This window comes from Panthera onca, chromosome F2, assembly GCF_046562875.1.
Source record: "Panthera onca isolate mPanOnc1 chromosome F2, mPanOnc1 haplotype 2, whole genome shotgun sequence".
Classification (NCBI taxonomy): Eukaryota; Metazoa; Chordata; class Mammalia; order Carnivora; family Felidae; genus Panthera; species Panthera onca.
This window is the reverse complement of record NC_138356.1, coordinates 19,118,201-19,128,740: the sequence shown is the minus strand read 5'-3', so window position 1 is coordinate 19,128,740 and position 10,540 is coordinate 19,118,201. Positions and strand designations below refer to the sequence as shown.

Here is a 10,540-nt window from a genome sequence, read left to right as displayed (position 1 = left end):
CATCTGCAATGCTGGCGTGACTTCCATTTTTAAGAGAAGTCCTTTTTGGTCTCCAACTTGAGGTTAAAAATGACAATTTATTTTTTATCCTTTCTCACTCTCTGCATTTCAGCTCTTAGGTTTAATGCCACAAATATTCTGCAATTTGTCTTTCTTTTTTACAAAAGTGAAGCTTTTGAGAATTATCCCTGATGATACATGTCTACAGTACATTGATTTTCACTGCTCTGTGCATTCCATTAAACGAATATAGCACAATTCATTTATCCACTCTCCTGTTCCAAGTTTTTACTAATGCAAACAACATTGCAATAAAATTCTCATCCATGTCTGATTTTTCCCATGGTCTAGAGTTTCTCCAGCATATAAACCTAGCAAAGGAATTGCCTTGGTCATAAAGATGCACATATTCAAATACACGGGACATTGTCACATTGCTCTCTAAAGTGGTTGTATAAATTTATAATTCTTCCCACAACTTTTGAGAGTTCCCTTTGCCTGAATCCTCACTCATACTGAAGGAGTAGCACCATAAAGATGGGGCTCTCAGCCCCAACTCTCTCTCTCCTTGTACTGGTATTAAATTCAAGCCCCTATATGATCAAATGTGATAAATACCCCATGGCAGACATAATGTTAACTCCGCAGTTCACTGTCCTGATTTTCAGTTCCTTCTTCATTTCTGGCCCAAGGCAATTTCCCTGCCTTTCTTAGCAGTTCAGCCATGCATTTATAAGGATGTTAGTTATAATTTATTGAGCAATTCCTGGTGTTTGTAGCTGGAGGGTTTTCAGGTTATCTGTACTGCCAGACCCTTATATGCCTGACAACATTTTGAGCACCTGAGCAATCTTTAAACTTTAAACTTCCCAGATGTTGGACATCATAAATAAAATAAGTGAAATCAAGTTAGCAACTATGATGAGCAATTCAACTCTCTTCACATGTATTCAGTAGTCACCACACTGCAGCACAGAATAACAATAAATGGTAGGGACTCTACAGATTACCTGGGTTTGATTCCCAACTCTGTTGCTCACTAGCTTTGTGACCTTGGGCAATTCATCTTTCTGGGCCTCAGTTTCTTCAGGTAAAGTGAACCTACCCTGTAGAGTTAGTATAATGATCCAATGAGTTAATATTTATAAAAATGCTTAGAACTGTATCTGACACACAGCATGTATCATGTAATCATGTGACAAATAAAAAATGGGATAATAAATATTAGAATTTTTTTTGTATTACCCATGAATATTTAAATAATGATGTTTTTCTTTCAGTCCCCAGCACGACCATCTGACGATTCCAACATCATAGCTCTTCTTTTAAGTTTAAAAATGATTCCAGTACTAAATGGTTTTTACCTAAAAGACTCGCTATGCCCCAGAGCTGACAGTGAGGAGCTTGCTTGGGATTCTCTCTCTCCTTCTCTCTGCTCCTCCCCCACTCATACATTCTCTCTTCCTCTCTCTCTCAAAATAAATAAATAATCATTAAAAAAAAAAAAAAAAAGAATCTCTGTGCCCCAGAATACAAGCAAAATTGTCATTGTCCATTGTGCCCCAGGCACAGGAAAAAAATTACCTGCCTAACCAAGCATTTACATGGGCTGTGAGCAAGGATGTTAAGAGTTGATAAGATGGAGAAGAAAATAAACATGAAGAAGGAGAAAAGAAATGCAGATACATTCTTCTTCCCAACCTGGAACAAGGCCAGAGTGCTGGCGGGTTGGGGGAGAAGGGGGAGGGGGAGGATGACTTTTCCCTCCCCCATGACTCCTCAAGCCCTCCCTGCTTCAGCCACACAACTTCCTGCCTGCTCAGCTCACAGGCCCCTCAGCTTGATTAGGTTCAAAGAGGCAATCTGAGCAAAATACTGCAAAAAGCTGTCTCTTAGTCTAGACAATTTGCATGTCTGAGGGTGTTCCAGCTCTGAGGAACTGTGCCTCAGGGACCTGACCCCACACTAGAATGAAACCTTAAGAAAATATCCATGTGACACCATCTATTCCACTATTGTGTCGGGTGTTGTCATACGTTCTTTCATGCCACACACACATCATAATATTTTGTACTAAGCAAATACAAAATACACGTCATTTAAATTGACATAAACTGATTAAGCCTCACCATATAGCCCATGCAGCAAACCTGGCAAGAACATCCCACAATAACATGGATTTGAATATAACATGACAACCAGTTAGCTTCCGGTCTCTGCAGTGTCCATTCTCCACAAGGCAGGCCCAGATTCACTTCTCTTCTGGAGGGCAGTGATGGGAGGTGATTACCTTATGACCACTATGGGCTTTATCATGCCCAGAAAGCTGTGTATTCTGCTAGTAATAATACATAGTTAATAAAAGACATTGTTTCCTTTTTTCACACCATAACGCAAAGACTGACTGGAAAAGTTTGTTTGCAGTATTGTTTGCAATCCCACATTTTACTTGACTAAACTTTTATTTATTTATTTTAAATGTTTACTTATTTATTTTTGAGAGAGAGGGGGAGCATACACATAAGCAGGGGGAAGGGGCAGAGAGAGAGGGAGACACAGAATCTGAAGCAGACTCTAGGCTCTGAGCTGTCAGTGCAGGGCCTGATGCGGAGCTTGAACCCAGAAACCGTGAGATCATGATCCGAGTGGAAGTCAGATGCTTAACAGACTGAGCCTCCCAGGTGCTCCTACTTGACTAAACTTTTAAACCTCACTTATAGTTTTACAGGGGAGTGGAGGAGTATTACTTTATTTCAAGCATGAAGAGGAAAAAAAATCTCTTACCAAAACAGGTTTAATCTATATGATGGACACATCAATTACTAATTCAATGGTTTTCCTACTACATATCATTCATGACTCAGAAAGAGATGTAAGGTTAACAGACAGTTGATTTCTAAGGTAAAAGAATTTTAATTATTTTTAATTGTTAAGATAAAATAATGTTCTGGTTAATTAAATGGATGGGAGAAATCCTTTCAAATGTATGCATATATCAATCATCCCAATGTACACTTTAAATATAACTGTATCTGCCAACTCAATAAAGGTGGGGGGGAAGGGCCTTGAAATATAGTAGTCCTGTATGTATATATTTTGACCTAGAGGAATGCATTTTTTCAAAAAACAGAGTCATCTGAATGATATAATTTCATATCACTGCATATTAAATTTTATTTTATTATTTATTTACTAAAATGTCAAGTCACTTTAGAGTTTATAATGGAAAAAAATTGTCTTCTGCTCCCTTTTTCACCCCTGATCTGTGCTTTCCAGAGGAAAGATATGAAATTCATTTTCTTCTGGCATTTACCATCATATTCCTAATTTATGCCACATATACTAATGTGTGACTCTCTCAATACTAATATCTATTGACTTCATACTATGAAAGATGAGGATTTAGTTTCCTAATACACACTTTCTCTCTTTTTCTAATGTAGTTCTGTACCATGTTAGGTTAATATTCAATTTGACATTAATATTGTCATATAATAATCACAGCTGGACCATGTACTCATTAATGAAGGAAGCATTTCCTTGTGTAACTTTATTTCCCCGACTTCAGTCAATGCCTCTTCTTTGCTTAATTCATTTCTTATGTAGCTTCCACTGTTTGATGCCTAAACTCCCTCCCATTAGTGTGAATAAAGCTCCCCAGAATATGTTCATAAACAATAGGTAAATGCGGCTCTTTTGTTTCTTAGAACAATCTTTCCAGAGTCCCAGGATGTTCTTTTTCTAACTGGGCAACTGTGCTTTCTGGTCCTGCTTCTCTGCCGCGGTTCTAGGATTTCCCTGTACCATCATGTTAGGAATTTACTTCACCTGGCTCTCTAGTTAGGTTTTTCTGTTTCCCAAACTCCGTATCTTTTCTTTCTTGGTCTACAAATTCAATTTACTTGAACACCCAGTAGGTTCCTGAGAAAGGGTGCACGAAGGTCAATATGTTGCATCTTTTAAAATATTTTATTCTAATCTCACCACTTGACTATTTGACCATAAAATCCCAGATTGGAAATAATTCTCTCAGAATTTGGAAGGCACGATTCCATCATTTCCTGACAACAGCATTGCAGTTGAGAGTCAAATTCCATTGTGGTCCCAGGCTTGTGACAACTTCTTCTGATCCCCTCCTCATCCCATCCCATACCCCAGCCCCTCCCCTGAACTATGCTTAGACGTTTTCCAAATCATATCTTTATTCCTACTATTCTGAAATTTCTTGGTAGTGGTAACTTATTTTTCTCTTAGTAACTGTGCTAGGCACTTAGTCTTTCGGTTGAGGAAAGCACATTCTTTTCAACCTGTTATTGGAAATTTTCTTCTGTCATCTCCTCCTCCCTCACCTTCTCCCCCCACGTTTCCTCTTCCTCCTCCTTTGATAATTTCCTTTGTCACATGTTTTCAATTCTCACTGCCTGAAATACCACTGAGTTAATGTTGCCTAATTCTATAATTTTCTTATCTTTGTTCTAGTTTTCCAACTTTGGGGTAGATTTGGGGAGAGTCTTTGGGGGAGATCGCTTCCCATCCTTCTCATCCTCCTGTTAATTTTGTCTGTATTTAGGAGATAGGATCTACTATTTAAGAGATTTTTGCTATCTGAATACTCACTGTTTACAGCATCTTGTCTTTAATTTTTTAATGCTGTTTTCTCTCTCTTCTTTTACTGAAAGAAAATAAATTTTCCTTTAATCTGGCTTATTGGTCCCATACTTCATCTATCAGTACATTTGCTACTATTTAAAAATGGAAATGTCCTATACTGACAGTAAAGTGTGCAATTCCTTTGATGAATCCAGTCCTCTATTTTAGTTCTCTGTATTAATCTGAATAACAGATGCCTATTTTAATTTACAAGGCAGATGGCAAACTTTCCCATAGATCTTGTGAGATTTCACCTTGTCATGGACTTTGTGTTTTAAGGTTGAGGTAATGAAAACTTGAGCAACAAAATAGTCAAGCTACACAAGCAATGAGCTATGGCCTCAGATGCTCTCATTATATTCTCTCCCTTTCCTTTAGGCCAGGGTAGCTTTCTACCTGGCCAATGGAAAACAGCTACTGCTGTAAAACCTGAAAATAAATTGTTCTAAACCCAAATCCCAGAGCATTTTAGTAGGCTTTTCTATGGGCATTTTTGAAGCATTTTAAGGAAAGTACTAAACACCCAGCTCCCTCTTCAGAACAGATCCAAAGAAAAGCTCTGCTCCTTGATATGCTTTTGTTCAATTCCATCACATTCCATTCACATCTTCTGCTAACCAGGGTGAAGAGCCTTAGGCCGGTTTAAATAGCACAAACTGCACTTTTGTTAATACTATTTTTCTCTCAGTGTAAGTTCTCGATGCTGACATTTCCAGTGTTGGGAAGTACAAATACTGTTAAACAACCTCCTTCTTTTCATTGCCAGACAATTCCTCTTTCTCTTTCTTCTCCTGAAGGATAATCAACAGCTTGAGATAGATGTTTCAGAACATAAACTACTGCATGAAGACCCTCTATGCTCACCCAGACAGTATGTGCCTTCTGCCACACATGTCACTTCAGAGATAATGCCCTGGTAGAGAGCATTTCTTGTCCTGAGTAAGTAGTATAGCCCTGCCTGTCTCAGGTCTACAGATACAGCTTATCTCTGGAGGCAAGCTGGATAAAGATCAGTTTCTCTTCTTGGAGGCTATCCTTTTTCCAAATGGCATATCTGTTACAATAATATCCACAGAGCCCGTTCTCAGGGAGGAATTCCAGATATCCCATAGAACAGCTCTTGGTCAATAAAGAAGAGATATTATTGGCGGCCCTATTCACAGCCAATGTATTGTTATCACCAGCAATATAACCATTAAACCATTCTGTAGCCCCCTCTATTGGTATTGCCTCTGTTCCATACATCCCTTCAACTATTTAATGAGTAGGTTGAGGACACAGAGAGTGAGCATCCCATAGGTGAGAGTAGATCTGAATTGTAGCTCCAAAATGTGAGCTGTTTCTTTGGTGGACACTCTCTTCTGTCAATGCAATGCCTACAAAGATTTGGTTATCATGGATATTCAAGAATCTCCACCTCAAAGTTGGTCATGTCAGCTTTCTACTTCAATTAATCCTGAACAGCACACCTAGAATTTCTTGCAGCCTGATTTGAGGTACAGCAGTGTTTCTCTCCTGCCCTATTGCATATAACTCTAAACTTTAACACTTGAGGATCAGTTTCTCCTTCTGAGCTTTCATCAGTCTTATCTTTGCAAGATGCCAAGTCATTACCTACTAATGTTGGTATCTTTTTGATAGCTGAATTTTCATAATAGTCTAAGGTATGTGAATCTAAGCTAGTGTTCTCGAATTCTTTTAACATCTTTGTCATCTGTTTTGTCTCCTCATCCATTATCAATCTTACCTTTACTTGAATTCTGATTTATCTTTTTATGTATTTTTTCCCTTGAAACTGGTGTTAATTTTCCATATTTTTAAAGGGTCTGAGCATGGGAGCTTCCAGCCAATTCTTCAAAATCCTTTAACACTTCTTCTTTTGTTTCTTTGAACTGGTAATCTTCAAACTCATGAACAACCACAAATAAGTGATCAACTGATCTCAGACAATAAGCCTGAGCCAGACTTTCACTGAAATGTCAGAATATACCTCACTTCATTTCTGCAGAGTTTGTGTGATGAGCTCAATTTCTCTCTCATTTCATCTGCAGCCATTTGTTCAAAACCAGTAGGTTCAGTGGCTCCACTAGTGACTTGGAGATGCTTAGACTCACTTCTGAGGCCAGTTTCTTTCATGAAGGTTCACATCCAAGAAGCGGTTAGTGGTTTCTTGAACTTCAGACATGTTGGCAGTTCTTCTAAGATCTATCTATAACATTGTCTTGACCGCCAGAACAGACCCTTCCAGCTCCAGCACCCCACAGGCATACCCCAATGCTATGTTTTCTCTTCTCTCTCAAGATTTTGGGTATAGGACTTTTTTCAAGAAATTTATTGGCAAAATGTTGAAACACATACAAAAATTGAAAGAATTTTAGAGTGAATGCCAATATACCCATCATCCAGATTCTAGTGTCAACATTTTACTATACCTGCTTTTTTGCATATTTATTCCTACATTGATACATTGCATGCTTTTATGCATTTTAAGATAACTTGTAGATAAGTGTATGTCCCCCTAAGTACTTCAGCATTTCTGTCATTAACTAGAGTTCAATATTATTTTTCTTTTCACGTAAAAGTTACATACAATGTACTGCACAGATTTTTCCGAGTTCTAAAAGTGCAAATCCTTGTATAACCCAAAGCCCATCAGTATAGAACATCACTATCCCTCCAGAAAGATCATCCGAGTCCCTTCCAATTACCAATACAAATTCCACTCCAAGAAAAACACTGTTCAAATTTTCTTCCATCATTGATTGATTTTGGCTGTTTTAAAACTTCATAAAAATAAAATACTATAGTATGTACAATTTGTGCCTGGCTTCTTTTGCTAAACATAATGTTTTTGAGATTTAGTCATACTGTTGCCTGACAATAGTTGATTCATTTCATTGCTGCGTAGTATTCCACTGTATGAATAAGCGCATTCTCCTATTTTAGGATCTCTAGGATATTTTCCACTTTGGACCATTATGAATAAAGCTAATTTGAATATTTTTATACAAGTCTTTTTATGTGCATTTATGTTTTTATTTCTCCTAAGTAAATGAATACCTAGAGATGGAATTGCTGGATCATAGGTTCATGTATATTTAGTTTTACAAGAAAATACTAGATCTTTTGCCACAATAGCTGTCATATTTGACATTCCCAACAAAAATGTATGAGATTTCCAGTCTCTGCACATCCTTACCAAAATTTCGTTCTGATAATCTTTCTAATATTAATCATTTCATTCTGATGTGTGTGTAGTGGTATGTCTATGTAGTCTTAATTTGCATTACCCAGATGACCAACAATGTTGACCACAGTTTCACATGCCTGTTTCATGTGCTTGTTAATGTGTCTATTGAATTCAAGCTATTTTTTTTATTATTGAATTGTAGGAGCTCTTTATATATTTGTATCCCAGTCCCTTATCAGATACATGTTTCACAATATATATTTTCTTCAGATCTGTGGCAGGCCTCTTCAGTTTATTAATGCCTTTTGTTAAGTAGTTTTTAATTCTGATAAGTCAAACTTATCAATTTTTTCTATTATGGTGATTGCTCTACATTTCAGAACTTTGCTTTTCAAAAATAACAAAGATATTACCCTATGTTTCCCCTTAAAATCTTTCTGGCTTAAGGGCACCTGGGTGGCTCCATCGGTTGAGCACCAGACTTTGGCTCAGGTCATGATCTCACAGTTCGTGGGTTTGAGCCCTGCAACAGGCTCTGTGCTGACAGCTTGGAGCCTGGAACCTGCTTCTGATTCTGTGTCTCCCTCTCTCTGCCCCTCCCCTGCTCACGTTCTGTCTCTCTCTGTCTCTCAAAAATAAATAAATGTAAAAAGAAAATTTTTTAAGCTGTCTGGCTTTGTGCTTCATTTTTATCTAATTCAGAATTTTTTTACATTTTCTTTGGTGATTTCTTCACTAAAGAAATAAGAGGGGTTTTCTATAACTTCAGTGGTTTTCCGAGATGTCATGTTATTGATTTCCAATTTAATTCTGTTATACTCAGAAAACATATCCTGTGTGCTTTTAATCCTTTTAAATGTACTTAAGACTTGTTGGAAGGGACAGCATATGATCTAGCTCAGTGAACGTATCAGGTGCACTTGAATATATATTATGAAACTAGTTGTTGAGCCCAGTGTTCTAAATGTAAATGATACCTAAATATCATTTAGGTCAAGATGGTTGATAGTTTGTTCAGCTCCATCTATGTCTTTATTGATTTTCTTTGTTCTATCAATTGCTAAAAACTAGTGTTAAAAAAAGTTCGACAATGATTATAGAATTGTTTATTTTTCCCCTTGATTCTGTCATTATTATCTCATGAATTTTGAAGGTGGTATGAGAGAAAAAAAACATTTATGAATATTATGTCTTTCTGAAGAACTGACTCTTTTGGCATTGTGAAAAGTCTCTCTTTATTTCCAGTGCTCTTTATTCCTTCCTGAAGATTGAATTTCAGTGTGGTGTCATTTCCCTTTAGTCTGAAGAATTTCCATTAGCATCCCTCAAAGGGCATGTCTGCTGGTGATAAATTCTCTTTTCCTTACTTACAATTGCCTTTATTTAGCCTTCTTCATTTTTGCTGGATATAGAATTTTGAGTTGTCAGATTTTTTTTTCTGTTCTTTCAGAACTCTAAATATGTGTTTTTCTATCTTGTTCGTATATAAAGAATGTGTTTTCTCTGGATGCTTTCAAGATTTTCTCTCTGTATCTGATATTCAGTATTTTATTATGATGAGTCAAAGGTCAGTTTTATTTCAAATTTTCCCGTTTTTCAAAAGCAGCCTACTGAGGTATAATTGACATACAGTAAATCGGGGCATACTCTAGTGTACATTTGGGGATACATTTTGACATACATGCATAGTCCAGAAACCATCACACAATCAAAACAATGAACATGTCTGTTACCCAAGAAAGTTTCCTTCTGCCTGTGTAATTTATCCCACCTTCATCCCATTCATGGAGCCACTGATCTCCCTCCTGACACTCTACATTGCTTTGTATTTCCTAGAATTTTTTATACTCTTTTGTCTAGCTCTTTCAGTAGCATAACTATGTCGAGATTCATATGCTATGGTGTGTATCAAGAGTTCAGTGTTTTGCATTGCTGAGTAGTAATCTACTATAATGATATGCTTTATATTTATCCATTCACCTATTAATAGGCATTCACATTCTTTCAATTTAGGGGCCATTACAAATAAAGTTGCCATGAACGTTCATGCACAATCTTTTCATCTGCCTTGGGTAAATACCTAGGACTAGGATGGCTGGGTCACACGGAGGTGTGTTTAACTTTTTTTTTAATGTTTACTTATTTTTGAGAGAGTGCAACAGAAGAGGGGCAGAGAGAAAGGGGAACAGAGGATCCAAAGTGGGCTCTGTGTTGACAGCAGACAGCCCAAAGTAGGGTTCAAACTCACAACCATGAGATCATGACCTGAGCCGAAGTCAGATGCTCAACCGACTGAGCCACCCAGGCACCCCTTTTTAAAAAATTACTAAACTATTGGTATTTTCCAAACAGGTTTTATATCTCACATTCTGACCAGAAGTCATTGAGAAGTCCATTTGCTCCATATCCTTATCAACATTTGATTTGGTAGGTCTTTTCTTATTTAATAATAATAAAGGAACCTAATGCTATAGTACTAAAAAAAGAACCTAATGGTATAAAACACTTGTTTTAAAAAATGGATTCCAGTTCACACATTGTTTCCTAAGCCACTTTTTTCCCTTAATACTGAATCATGAGTTTTTGAAGTCATTAAAAACTCTCCTACAATGTCTTAACTTTAGTGGCTATAAAGGTTTTCATCATATGGCAATGCCATACTTCATTTCATGTCCGCTATCTATTGTTGGACTGTTAGAT

At 37.1% G+C, this 10,540-nt stretch overlaps 1 pseudogene; it reads right to left on the bottom strand.

Moving 5' to 3' along the window:
• Positions 1–5,406: 5,406 nt before the first annotated feature.
• On the bottom strand, positions 5,407–6,835 carry LOC132664626 (tRNA (guanine(6)-N(2))-methyltransferase THUMP3 pseudogene; annotated as a pseudogene).
• Between the last annotated feature and the right edge of the window lie 3,705 nt (positions 6,836–10,540).